This window comes from Poecilia formosa, unplaced genomic scaffold, assembly GCF_000485575.1.
Source record: "Poecilia formosa unplaced genomic scaffold, Poecilia_formosa-5.1.2 Scaffold61, whole genome shotgun sequence".
Classification (NCBI taxonomy): Eukaryota; Metazoa; Chordata; class Actinopteri; order Cyprinodontiformes; family Poeciliidae; genus Poecilia; species Poecilia formosa.
In genome coordinates, this window is record NW_006800000.1 from 385996 (window position 1) to 401016 (window position 15021).

Here is a 15021-nt window from a genome sequence, read left to right on the forward strand (position 1 = left end):
TGGGATAGTAGCAGTGAAGGACAGATGCCAAACAGAAAGGTGATCAGCAACAAGCATAAACAGATGGAGAGGAGGAGAACCCAGAGTGGAAGGCAGAAGGAAAGGGAAGGAGAGATGGGCATGTAATAAACAGATGGAGCGATAAATTTAAGTGCTTCTTGCCACGGCAGAAAATTGAAAGATTGGGAGATTGATGAGCAGGCTTCAGGGGAAAGTCTTGGATGTGAAAAACAAAACCTGAAAAGAAAAAAGGAAATGCAGACAGGAAAAAAAAAAGTACGGACACAAATGGGAGGACAAACCCTTTTATCTAATGGTAATGAAGTGTGGATCTTATAAATCAACTGTTCAATCCTAAAAAGTAGTACGCTTTGAAAGCTGCACCATCACATGAAACAGGATCATTACAATAAAAAACGCTGTTTGTAATATATAACTATAATATAATCAATCAATTTTCTAGGCAACAGTATTAATAAAATTAAGAAATATTTGTTGCATAAATGCTCAGTAACCAAGTTAATGGGGAGAAGAAACGCAGATAAACATGCAGGTAAAGAAGAGACTTTTTATTGTGCATCATGTGGAGCACCTTCAAAAATGGTGCAGCATAGGATGTTTGGCACTCCTCACTCTGCAGAGCTTTTCTTTTTTTAATAGCTTTTTTGGCATTTCTTTGACAGTGGTCGAACAGGAAAGTGAGCAATGAGAGAGAGATAGAAGACAAGTAGAAAAATGAGGAATAAACCACTGAAGTTTTGTCCTTTCTATTGAGGAAGAAATGCCTTTTCATTTAGGACAAAATGATAAGATGTCACATTTTAGAAATACCACCTGGCAACCTTTAAAAAAAAAATAAATAAAATAAAATAAAATAAATAAATAAATAATAATTCAAGGTTTAAACAAGCATTTGTAACATGCTACAGGAGTTACCATATATTATCTTTTGGTGAAATAATCATCGGTGTGTCTCATCACGAACCACAGAATCCGCCTTATTAACAAGCAACAATAATTTAACATACTGCCAATTTTAATTGACTATTAACCCCAATGTGAAAAATAAATATGTCTGCAATTAGTACTTTTACCTAATTACTATAATTAAATTTGGTGTGGGTCTGTGTGTAGAAATAGATTTACAATAATTTGTGTTGTCTCCCTCTCTTTACATTTTCATTTGCACATTAAAATTGTAATTAGAGAATGAGTATTGTAGTATTTTATCAATTAGCTTTAACTACTGTAGCAAAATAAAAAGTTTGTTTCTAAAATTTCTTAGAGCAAAAAAAAAAGAAAAAAAAAGAAAAAAAAGAAATTGGGACAACTTTAAAAATAAGATACAACTGTTTCCAGTACTACCTTTTTATGAGCTCCTCTTTTCAGTTCAAGGTTAAATTGGAGGATAAATCTGCTTGGTTATAATTAGAAATGTATCAGATTGAAACTGGCTGATACTTATTTCTGATTCTCTCAGAGGTCTTACCTGCAGATTTAGATTTTTGCTGGTTTTGTGATTCTCTCTACAGACTATGATGCAAACTCTTTTTGCCGATGCACTGATTCTCTAAAGGACTTAAGTCTGAACTTTGACTGACCCATAAACTGTTCTATGGGAGCTACGGATAAATGTTTACGCTCAGATTGCTGCTGAAAGGTGAAACTCTCTTTCAGTCTCACCTCTAGTGCAGCGTCTAAACGTTTATCTTTAAGAATTGACGTGCAATTACTTCAACTTTGACCAGTTTCACTTTTCTAACTGGTCTAATTGGTCAATAAAATAATCCCTATAGCATGATGCCACCACTACTATGTTTCATCATGGAGATAATGGTTTACTCTGTTAGTTTATCACAACATAAAAGTGTCATTTTGCATGTATAAGATGGTTCACAGATAGCTCTGTCTTCCATCTTCAGATTATGTGTTTAACAGTGCTTTGTGAGAGATTTATGGCTCAGATTTTTTTTTCAACTAAACCCTCTCTAAACACTACTATGCACTTTTTCTATGGTGGTGACCTATTACAAAAGACTCCCAATATACATTGTCATTTGAGGTTATTAAGAGGTTAAATGTGGAAAAACTCCACACTACCAGGCACTACTAGGTGTCCATATGTTTAATCTAATTTTTACTGAAAGCAAAACAAAAGTGTTTTATCCAACATGCTGTTTGTTAAAACTATAAAAGTGCAATTTAAATGTCTACGTATTTCATTAGGCTCTATTACTGAGTGTATGTTTAGTGCATCTCTAGTTAGAATAAAAGAACTGTTCAGTTCTGGAATGAACAGAATATAATTAGGATAGAATTAAACTTTATTGTCATTGCACACATCACAAGTACAAAGCAACAAAATATAGTTTGTATCCAGAAACCAAATTGGCTTAAACACAAGTCCCTATGACCGTCTCCTTGACAAAAAGAAAAAAAAAAAACAACTAATACTAACTAAGAGCTTCTGTAAAGGTCAAGTAATTAAGCTCACATTGTTGAGAAATCTGAAAGCAGAGCGTTTGCAAAAACGTGTTACTCAGAAAAATATTAAGACATGTTTGCTCTGCAACAGAAATACTCTATAGCAGAAAGCAAAAGACTCGTACATCGAAGGACACAAAACCCATGTCAGATCATTCAGAGTGAATTATAAGTTATCAGTAGCTTTAACAGAAAAAGCAGAGCTGTTACATGAACGTGAACAGTGAGCCGAAAGCAAATTTATTGTTCACTTTTGCATTAACTTCAACGATGTGATGACAATAACTATCACAACAACCCACAATGCATAAATATTACAATGTTGCAAGGGCAATGACAGTAAAAGCTCCCTGATGTTCAGGTCGGAAGCTGAACGTTAATAAAATGTGTGTGGCTCAGCTGAGCTGTGCTGAGCCACACACACATTAAATAGACAGTTCTAACAGAATAAAAAGCTTTTCATCAAGGCTACATTGACTACTGGAAGGTTATAAAATAATGTTGCTTTAAAAGCATTTTTAGTTTCTACCTATATTCGGTGTGTCTCCCTCTTTAATTTAGCCAGAATTTATAGTCATTCCTTTCCCTATGGTGGATTAAAGTTACAAAAATTCAGAATGTAGACTTATATTCATAACTCTGTAAATGAAAAACTACCCTGCCAGAAATAAGAAATAAAATATCAAGGTTATTTTTGTTCAGTTATGGGTAGCATAAACCTTTGTTTCCATTTTCATTAGAACGTAAATAAATTATTTTCTTTACATTTAAATTTTTAAATTAGGGAACACAGCAGATGTAAGAGTAAAAACAGAGAACAGAAACGCACATGGAAAGATATACACGAACTTAGGAAAATACATTTGTGAAGTAAATACAAATGAGAATTTTAGAGAATAAAACATCTATAATGAAAAATCCATATCACAGTCCATTGAGTTTTCCATGATTCTGCAATTATGGAAATTTATGCAAAATCAACAGATTCCCTCATTTCTTAGCTCATATGCATAATTGTGAGTTTATTGCAAATTTTCCACAATAATGATTAAAAGCTTTGGGTTGCAGGTGGGGGGCAACCTGCAGGTGCCTCCCACCTGCAGGTTGCAGTATTTCTTATTTCTACCACTGCTGCCTCAGTTGTACTGTACTTGTCAAGTTATAGCAAACATGATCAATATGAAAATTGACAAAAATCAAGCTGTTTAAGTTTTTTAAAGAATAAAAATGTTCAAGTAGCTAATCTATATTCTTTTCTCGTATATGTAGATTTAAAAAAGATGTTTTATGGGGAAAAATATTGCAAAGTTCTTTGCAAATATTCCCAAAGTAACACCATAAAAACACATCAGGAAATCCTGGAGGGACTAATACAAAATATATTTCAGAACAAATTAAACATGGATATTGACACATAAGTTAATTATTCCTTTAATCCTACTTTTTGCAGTCATCATCATCCATAATATCATGCTGGTATAAATAATATATATTTACTTTTTGCCCTATATTCTACTTTTTATCAAAGCTTTCCACTGGCTTCAACTTCGATTTACATCTGGAATAAAAAAAACACAATCATCAGAGACATCAAAAATAGAACAACTTATTGTTTGAAATAGATCAAATAAATATCTTTTTAAATTACATGAGTCCCATAAATATTCACACTAGGGCTCTTTAGGCCTGATTAATCAAGCTGCCACCAGTGCACCCCAATGTTTTCTCACCACTAAGATAATTGTCAAGCTCAGCCCGACACAAATGCCTTCTCGTTACCGTGTGAGATCACAGAGCACCATTTAGCAGCTAGTCATTAATTACTGTGACGCTGCCCTGTGCATGCCAAAAAGAAAAAAGAACACACACACACACACACGCTCATTCCCATAAAAGACGCGAATGCTGCTCTTTGCTTTAACAGCCAAAACAGATTTACGCTGCATGTCATCATCACATCGTTTAGGACTCACTGCAGAGGACAATACGGCATAATGTAATCACCATCCATCTGCATGACATGCATAGATTACAGAAGAACTCCCGAGGTTCTGTAATTTCCAATAACTGTCACTGAGGTTAAAGCAGACATGCCTCTTCATCTCCAGCCCATCCTTTAAACTGCAAACATTAGTGATGTCACATGGAGGCACGGGCCAATAATATCAGGCTGTATCAAAGATGGCTCCTTGGCTGTGTTAGTTCCCGAAAGGCCTTAATGGTGAGAGATTGTGTTATTTTAATTTTGAGAAACGTTTGCTTGATACTCCGAGCATTAACAACATGTTTTCCATCAAGTTTTTGCACATTTTCAGTTTATTCACACAAGAAGATACATGCACCACATTTGCTTTCCATAATGGGGATTTTTAAGTTTCTTTTTTTTTTCACTCCTCATAAAAAGTCAATTTAGATAAAGCTTATTTAAGAAACACTAAAAAAAACAATTAACGGAAATCAAGTGCTTAACAATTAAGTCAAGTTATGTCATTCGGAGCCAGATTTTGAAGTTTAGTGTAAGTATGACCATTAAGTGCAAGGAAGGAGAAATGCATAGTAAGGGGAAATCTCTATAATTTTATATTGCACAGATTCTTCACACATAGAGAAGAATTTCAAGAGTTTGATCTTGTTAAGCTTGATGATTATGGCTTATAACTAATGAAAACTCACCACTCAGTCTCTTGAAAAATTTACATCTGACAAAAAGCTAATGTAGAGAAGCTTTTATTAAATTTATGAGACAGACTTCAAGAACTCTGGGAGAAGCATATCCAGGACTTTGGCTACAGCTGCAACATTCCTTGTGCCAAATCTCTCCTGAACTACAGAAAACGTCAAAAGTGTCTTACTTTGGCTAAAGAGAAAAGGGACTGAGCTGAATAGTTACCCGAGGAACTGCTTTTGCAAAGAAGTTAAGCTGATGCTCTGCTTACACAAACAGGTTTTTACCCTTAGAATCAAATTAAAGTTTGAGAAATGTCTGTAAAACTGTTCAATTGCCAATTTAAAGACCTTTTATCATGCTGAACATCTCTCAAGCTCTGGAGGAATAGGAGCTTACATGCCTGCCCTTCAGCTTTATATTCCAGATTTCTTCACTTCTTTAAGTGTTGCCTCCAACATCAACAACAACAAAAAAAAAAAGTCAGACTCATTCATCACCTCTGTTTATCTGAAGCAGCTCAGGTCAAAGATAAACATCTCAGCTGGGAAACTGGATGATAAAGCAACAAATTGGTATTCTCCAGACATTCGCAGTTTTGCAATGAGCAAAGTAATAAAAACACACTGAGGTACCTAAAAGGAAGAAGGGGAAATTAAGGGATTGTATCTCGTTAAATGACAATTTTGGTATTATTGTAAGCAGAAGTTAATATTTATTGTTAAAAAAAATTAATAACTTAAAAAATATAAAACAATCTTGTTTTCGAATGCCTTGGACAAACTGCATGATTATCAATGAACTAGATAGTTTAAGATTATGAACACAGTTATTCCCATCATGACTTAGCTTTTTACTTAATTATTTTTCTCAAGCTTTAAATAATAAAATATAAGTGGTGCCATATAGACATTGTTTTTTATCAGTTTTGCTACTTTGTGTCTTTTATGCATGCTGGTTATGGGCCAGAAACTCCATTTTATTGTCATTATTTTGAAGCATTCTGTGCAAAACACCCTCTGGTTGTCCAGATGTTGCTTTGCATTAACAATGTTATTTTGCGGTATGGTTTATGCATTATCATCAGTGTACAATAAATTATGCTTTCCTGAGGGGGATTAGTAGGTGATTCGTTTATCACTTTCTCCACACCATCATTTCATATGGATGTTTCTTGTCCTTTCATTTATCACTATTACACTAACAATTCATTTCTTATGTCTGTTTTTAAAAATAACATTAAAGTCTGTGATTTGAAAGATGAAAATGTTTTGATAACTTTTATGGATGACAGGTTTTTTTTCCTGAAAGATGCAGAACGTGAGTCTGGGCAGGCATGCATGTCTCTGCCTCCCGGCAGTGCCGGTGTCCCTCAAGGCTCTATGCTTCCCCCTTTCTTTTCCACTCACAGCTGCACATCTCCTCACAAGTCTGTCAAACTACAAGCAAATGACACAACCATCACTGAGCTCGTCTCACGGGAACGTGGATGACAAAACGTAAACAACCTGGAATTAACTGGAGATGATTGTGGACTTCCACAGAGATTCTGCCCCACCGGCCAGCCTCCATCATCCTGGGTATTTGCTCAATGAAGAATGTGACATCTTTCTGCTTTCTGGCAGCCATCATTTACTATGACCCAAAATGGGTTAGGGCAGCTGAAGAAGAACCTGCCAAAGTGATCCATCCCTGTCAGGTCCACTGTTGTATGGCATGTTGCTGCCAGAGAAAAAGACACAGCGAGACAGTGGCATGCCATCTATCAAACTGAGAAGGTCACTAGAAATCTGCCCTTGATTCAAAATCGAAACACCTTCAGGACCTGTCCAGAGACTCCGTATCATTTGTTCACCGTTTCTTCTCACTTCACAACCCATTACAACGTGCATATGTTAAACCGTTCTGTCCGTAATTCAATTTACAAATTTTGTTGCACACAGGTCAAACAACCAGCTGCTCTGAGATTTCCTGAGGTCCAAACAGAAAAGCAGAAGTAGTCAAGCATTTGTTGTTGTTGTTGCCTCACAATTGTGAATAAATTCACCGATCCATGAAAGAGTCTGCCTGCCCATAGTTGACACACTTTTACACTTTTGCTGTAGAATTACTTAGAGCTTAACATCTTCATGTTTGTTAATCCAAAGTTTTACTATTTGTAATTTTAACAGGTTTAAATATAAACAGACATGGCTATTCAGACGAATATATTGTACTTGGAAGCATTTTATGAAGAGCATTTTTTATAACACTGTTTCTTGGATTGTATGAATGTATTAAACAGGGAGAAACAACAGGGTACATAAAAGAATCTTGTTCAAAACAACTTTCAAAGATCTTTCAGCTTTACATATTACCTACCTCATTTGCTTCGCTGAACAAAGCAAATGATGAAATCCCAACACCAATCAGCTCATGAAAGCTGCATCAAAAAACCCACAAACCATAATGTGCAATTTACTGTAGACATGCTAAAGGTGTATTTTTGGCAGCAATGACATCTAGAGACTTATACTGTCAATATATGGATTGAACCCACAATTCAAATATATCGCTGTTTGAAAAGGTCCATTCATTACATGTATGGATCCGTTTTCTCCATTTACTTCCACGTAAATGCAATTATTTGTCTATTAAAAACTCAGTCCAAAGGAACAGTAACAAATTCAGCACATCAGTTCAGAACTAAATGATGACCCACATAATGGGATATAGCAAAAATCTAAATAGGGCTTTTTAAAAAAAAGGAGATTATACCCTCAATCTGTGCTTTTAACCTCTGGAGAAAAGAGCAGCTCAATAACAGATAGTTTGATCAGCAGGGAATTGGCAAAATGAGTATCTGAAGCACCGTTTGCATCCTCCGACTGCAGCACAAATTAGTATTTAGTCTGCAGCAGCACTGCGACACAACACAATTTATTTTCAATTATCCCTGAGCCACGAGAGATGGAAGCAATGTTGTTTTGTTTTTGCTGCTGCTCAGCAGATCACACGCCCTCCGATACATTTTCCCTCTGACACAGAGTATCAATCCTCAGGCCCCTGCAGGGATCAGGCACATCTGTGCACTAAAAACACTTAAAGGACAACAAGAGAACCGGCTATAAGTGCTGGTTTTTCAGGAAGAAGTGGTAAATATTAAATTATATCATGGGATGTAGTAAACTGTAGTAAATTGCTCTGCTTAAGGGAAAAGTAAAATGTTAAATCCTCAGCAGCTCTGAGACTAATCTGAAATTAGGGAAGAAATCATCAGTCGGTTCTCACCGGCTCACCGCTAAACCTGGTGTAACTTTATGAGTTCAGCTCCAACAAAGGCATCATTTTATGTATGCCTGTGAGCACTGCGTGTCTGTGTGTGTCATAACCAGATCTTCGGGATTAGGTGCGACGGAGGGTGAGTGACCCCAAGTTCAGCGCAGGTCCAAATAAACAGTGGAGGTGTTGATACTAACTCTCGGCAGCAGGGCCCGCGGGATGTCACAAAACACCAGATACGTTCACCGCAAAACCAAAAACTGTTGAAACTAGATGTTAACATTCACCGTCTATAAAGAAACATAATCTTGTTTTCCCTCACTAGCTGACAAACAAGCCAAACTACATTTTTCAGTTTTAGGTCAGCTATGATTGCCTAAACTGTTTTATTTGCTGTAAATGTCAGAATTCTGAGAAAGAGATAACACTTTAAAAACATGTTTTTACTGCAATAGCTTCTTAAAGTTCAGAAGTTTGAATGCACTAAGATTATTGTGCCTTGAAAAACAGAAATCCCTCAAAGTTAGTTAAAGTCAAACACTGAAGTCAGCCAGAGCAAAAACATTACATCCTGGGAAAAGAACAACATGTGAAAATACTGAAGAGACATCAGCGAGCATGTCTGGTTTTCAAATGTACACCGAACGCATAAAGTGGTGTTAGTTTGCGATCCAAAAGAAACCAGACTGGAACCAGCAGTTTTAGAGCTCTCAATATTTTTTCTTTTATCTTCAGCTTCACACACTTCAGCTCAGTTTACAGCATATCATGTCAGTCAAAACAAGAAGAGGGAGAATCTCCGTCTCATCTGCACCACCTGGCTTTTAAGGAATTGGCTTCCACCGGAGACATTCACATTTCCAGAAAGAAAGAACAAACATTTGTAGTAAACTATATTCCTAAAATAGTTTTATTAAACATATTCCTAAAAAATGTTTACACAATTACAATTAACTCAAACAAAGCTAGAAACAAAAACAATCTGGATCCAAACAAAATCAAAAATACATCTCTCCTCCCTCTCAGACAATGGATTTTGTCTGAGACAATGAAGCTGATTGAAAACACCAGATCCATGTCAGCACTGATCATGGGCGCGCTTCCATGGCAACACATGACCCGGTGACCTCAAAGAGAAGAGATGATTACAACAAGTAAATAAATCAAGTTACATTCCCCAAACACAATACATTTACCCAAATAAATTAGAATATATAAAGTACACAAAAAACAGCACCTGTTAAGGAGGGGGTAAATCCCTCACAAGTGGCTTTAGGACAACAAAGTTATTGTTTTGTAGCTGCCACCAACACGCTCTGCTCTAAATAACATAGAATATATGTGGACAGAGCTAAAAACACGTGTGAGCAATGTGGTCTGCAAACCCGACTCAGTTACACCAGTTCTGTCACGAGGAATGGGGCAAATTACAGCCAACTAATGTAAGAAACCTGTGGAAGGATGCCCAATACGCTTCACCCAAGACACAACATTTAAAAGGAAATTTTAAATCCAAAGAAAATTTAAGTAAATTTCAGAATTTCAAGAAAATTCTTAAAAAGAAAATGTTGTTTCTTGTTACAGAAACGAGAAATGTTACAGAAACCTGAAGCCTGAAGCATCTTTCAGGCTTTAAGATAAATGAAGTATTTTAGTAATCCAAACTGATTTAAAACATTTCATCAGTCAGACAGGCAATACATTGTTTAAAATGTATCTCTGTGTGAGAAATGATGCATTCATTACTGTTTGCTTCACTGATTTACCACTTCAACACTGTCTTCAGAGGTTTACCTAAAAAGTCAGAAAGCTGCAGTTGATCCAGAACGCTGCGTTCTCACTAAAATCAGAAAGACGGAGCACATCACCCCAGTTCTAAAGTCACTACACCGACTCCCTGTAGCTCAAAGAATAGACTTAAAAATCCCTCTGTTACTGTATAAATCACTGAATGGCTTAGCACCAAAGTACATTAAAGACCTTTTGTCATTGTGTCAATCTTACAGACCGTTCAGGTCTTCTGGTTCTGGTCTACTCTTAATCCCCAGAGTCAGAACCAAACATGGAGAAGCAGCATTCAAGTATTATTCTCCACTAATCAGAAAAAAATAAATAAATCTTGCAAATAAATGCAAAAATGCTGAAACACAGAGTTTCTTTAAATCAAACCTTAAAACCCATCTGTTTAGAGATGTACTCAAATGATAACCACTGCAGCATTGATCAGTTCTGGTCTGGATTAAACTTTTCATTGCTTCTTCTTATTCAGCTACTATACTGTTTCTTTTGTTTTGTTTGTTTCTTGTGCTATGTTTTTTATCATGTGAAGCACTTTGGGTTTTCTTATTGCATAGATGTACTTTTAAAATACATTTGGCTTTACTTGACTTACAAACATTTTGTTTTCCCTTCATATTCATATTCTTTCATTAATGATGCTAAACTGGTTTTTGCTGTTTCTTGCACAAAGAGTTGTGCAAATTTGTAGAAACCCTTATTTCTGTAGAGATTGCTTAATCCTGAGAGGGCAATTTAAAGTTTTGTTTACTTGCAGACAGCACACTTTTAGAGACGCGTGAAAGAATTAGAGCTGCACAAACCTTGAATTTAACTTAACAAAAGCACAAATCTAAAGCAATTATTGGAGCTGTCACTTGAAAACACGGCATAAATTTGCATACCTTGAATTGACTATTAGAATTGATTTAATTCACAAGGCCAAGACAAACAACATCTTCCATCCCTGTATCAATTTAAACATTATATTGAGTTGTATAAGGAGGATACTTTCACTGCCAGACTACCAAAAAAAACAACAAAAAAAAAACAGTGAAAACCATATGCACTAAAAATTGATGTTTTGATGCTGACTACATAAGCAATGTCTACAGGGATCAGATGCCATTACCATTTTTAATTTGTTGGCGCTTGATTCTCAAAATTAAAAAAAAAAAGAAAAGCTTTTCTTTTTCTATTTGTTGACTTAGACAAGTAAAAAAAAATAAAATAAAAAAAAAACAAAAAAAAACACCCAGCCTCTGGGGTTTGATGTGTAGCCATGTTGACAGCATGTCAGATTGCATCTCCACAGGATGTGATGGATTTGTTCCTGTAGTCGGAGGGATCGAGGTGAAGCTACAGACCGACAACTTTTATCGACAAATGAGACGTGAAGACACGGCAACAGGTGGGCAAAAAACACATCCGAAGTTTGAAGCTTGTTCCGGAGTGTTTTACACGTCCTTACTAAACTGTAGAAACACGTCAGGTAGAGACCTCTGCCCCCAAACGCCGCGTGTTATTTATTACAGAGCCACATGTTGAGACGACAGATGACCCTGCGGGTGGCGGTGTCTCTGTCCGTTGGGCTGCGAACAGTGGAGGTTTTGTGTAAAGAGAGGAGTTCATCTTGCTGCCGGTGTTCACACTTATTGATTAAAACTGACCATGAAAGACAATATCGCCCAGAGGGTCAGCAGCTGATTAACCCCCACATCTGCACATTAATCAACCGCTGACCTCTGCAGAGCTCAAGCAAAGACTGTCTGCCTTTCTCCGCCGGACTCCCCAGGCTCCCGGTGGGGGGGCAGCTGTAATGAGCACGGGGCTATAATGATGACGGTCCCAGAAGGCGCTCGCTCCAAGCAGAAATGCAACTTTCTACAAGCTGCTCACACAAGGAATTTTTTTTAAGGAAACTAATGACGATGGTGTCTCAATTAAGGGAGATGGAGGAAGTGGACGGATTGGTTTATCTGTTAAAACAAACCCCCAAAAAACAAGAGCAAGTTTCACAGAAAATATGGGTTTGAAATGAGAAATTCAGCTGATTTTATGCAGCCCTGTTGCATGTAAATATCTGTGAAGCTGATCTAATTTAATGATACCACATATTTAAAAATAAAAAATGACAATAATCCTTCTCCTGACTTTGTAAATACAGTTGTAAAAATAAAAACTGCCTTGCAATCAGAGGGTTCTGGGTTTGAATCTCAGTCATAGAGATTCTTGTATTGAGTGGAGGCAAAGAATCTCTGGCTTCCTCCCACAATGTTAACACGAGGTTTATTGCATTTAGATATGAGTGCATGCTTAATTTGACAAATGACCAGATTTTTTCAGAAACTCTGCAAGGATTAAGTAGAGATGTATGACTTCAAGGTTGCCAAAAAAATGTATTGCTAGCCCCAAGTTTTTTCTTTATTTGTTTTATTATAAATCTCTGTAGAAACATGGCTAATAACTCAAATTTGTATTCTATGCTGAACCTTATAACCAGATTTTAAGAGAAGGGATCTTTAAACGCACATATAAAGATATATGTCGGTATCTGCAGGGTTAGTTTTAATCTACCTTAAATATTTTAGTTTAATTTTACAAAAAATCTTTTAATGTTTGATGGTGGTTTGTGTTAAAGCTCCTCATCTTTCATAACCTAAAGTCCAGTGAAACCAGCTGCCTTCAAAAGTCACCTAATTACACATAAATCGGGGACCCTGTGCAAATTGAGACTGTGCATGATGTATTTTTCTTTGTAGGATACATTCAAAATGATCACGAAAAGCAGAGCTGATATTTCTAGAATCACCTCTGCAGCTGCTGCTCTGCAGATCATGCTGCTGCTGCTCCTGTGTGAGCCATCTGATAAGAGGGTCTTTCTAATTCATATTCTAATTAATATGGAGCCTCACTTCCTGCATCCCAGAGCCCTGAGGGAGAACACCATTCAATAGGAATTATCTTCAGCCAAAAAAAAAAAAAAAGGTTTACGTTCTCCCAGCTGGCAGCGGCCTTTGTGGCTCTCTCTAATAATCACTATCTGATCCTGTGTCACTTCCTGCCACTTTAAGCAGAAGTACAAACCAAACACAAAACGCTTCAAATATATAAACGCCAAACTTTAGTTGTTGTTTTTGGATAATTATGTGACTAACGGTTTCGAAATAAAGCGATAAGGAGAAGGAGAATGAAAAATAAGAGGCTGCCCTGTTGGAAAATAAAAACCTTAACTTGTCTCGTGGTTTGGGAATATTTTATTCCAGGAGGAAAAGACGTTGAACTCAACTACATGGTTTTCTTAGTGTCAAATAAGAAAACACATAATCTCTGTTTACATCTGCTGCTTCACGACAACTTTGGTTTCCTTTTATATGAAGAACAAACCGAGGTTTACAACCCGCCGAGTGCACAGAATAATAAGGAAGCACACGAAAAAAAGCAAATAACAGTGATGGAGCTTTGAGGGAGACATAAGGCTCATTAACTGCCACAATGGAAGATCTTTAATGTAATGAAAAATATACAATCATGCCATAATTGGATTTATGAACCGATTATAATTAAAGGGTAGAAGGAGAGCCCTTTAACTACCAACGACTGGAAATAAAGCAAGGATTTATTTTTGTAATCTGGCTCTTTAGGATACAACATCTATCACTGGAAAAGTTTAGATTAAAATTGCATCTCTAATGTTATTAGGTAATAGATAATACAATAACGCAGTTTCTGAATCTGGTTCTCTTTTTTTTATTTAGGTTAGGACAAAAATTTGAATGGTTTTTAAACAACTGGTACAATAAGTAGAAGATTTCTTCATCTTTATGTCATGTGTGCGTATCTCTTGCAAATCATTTAGTATGTCTCTTTTCAAGGGTTTTTGGTAAACTTAGTGCATAGTATAATATTGTTGTTCCAGCCCTGAGCTACTGTTTAGCACAAAATACTTAAGCTGAGAATAGTAATCCAGCATCTCCTGCTCACAAAATAAAACAATTACAGACGAACAATCCCGCTGGCACTAAGTAAAACTAAGTAAAAACTGTTCATAGACACTTGATTTAAAACTGAGCTTAAAGCATAATACAAAATGTTTTTAAGACTTCTTAATGAAGCCACTTTATGGCCACGTTGCTATTGTTCCCAATTACTTTGATACAATACCACTAAACATTATCGTCCATTTTTGAGCTTATAGTTGAGCACAGTAATGATATTTCTTTAACCTTTTGATAATTTACTCAAAAGTGAAAAGTAAGTGAAGAAAGCTCTTCACTCTTTAATGTTAACCTTTGTGGATAAGAATTAAAATCCTAATCAATATTTCTGGAATTTGTGATTTGCAGATGTAACTTTTGCGCTGTGGAGAGTTCGGGATATCTGTGTGGCAAATATAGTACCGTATTTTCCGCACTATAAGGCGCACCTAAAAACCTTCAATTTCCTCAAAAGTGGACAGTGCGCCCTATAATCCGGGGCGCCTTATAAATGGACCAATATTGAGCCACAACAGGTCTAGCAACTGAGCTTACCACAGGGGCCGCGTTTCATTGGCTAATGCCCATTTTACGTCACAGCGCAGCTACCACGTGCGTGACCGTCTCACAAACACAAGCTACAGTAATAAACACATGCTAATGTACATTGTGGACCATCAAAACCATGAATGCCCGACTTACCCAGCCTTGCAAGAACAATAGGCATCAGTGATCTTGTCCACAGCTATATTTATGCTGAGGGTATGAGGATCTGCTGTTCCTCATCTGTCGGTAGCTTTTAGCTGTGACAAGCACAATGCTGGAGGCATCCCGTGGCTCAAACACCTTGATGTCGTC

General features: G+C 36.5%; 1 protein-coding gene across 2 annotated transcripts in view; it reads right to left on the bottom strand.

Annotated features, from left to right (window-relative positions):
* Positions 1-15021, bottom strand: part of fam189a1 (family with sequence similarity 189 member A1) — a 110846-nt gene that overhangs the window by 19843 nt on the left and 75982 nt on the right. The window lies entirely within an intron of this gene.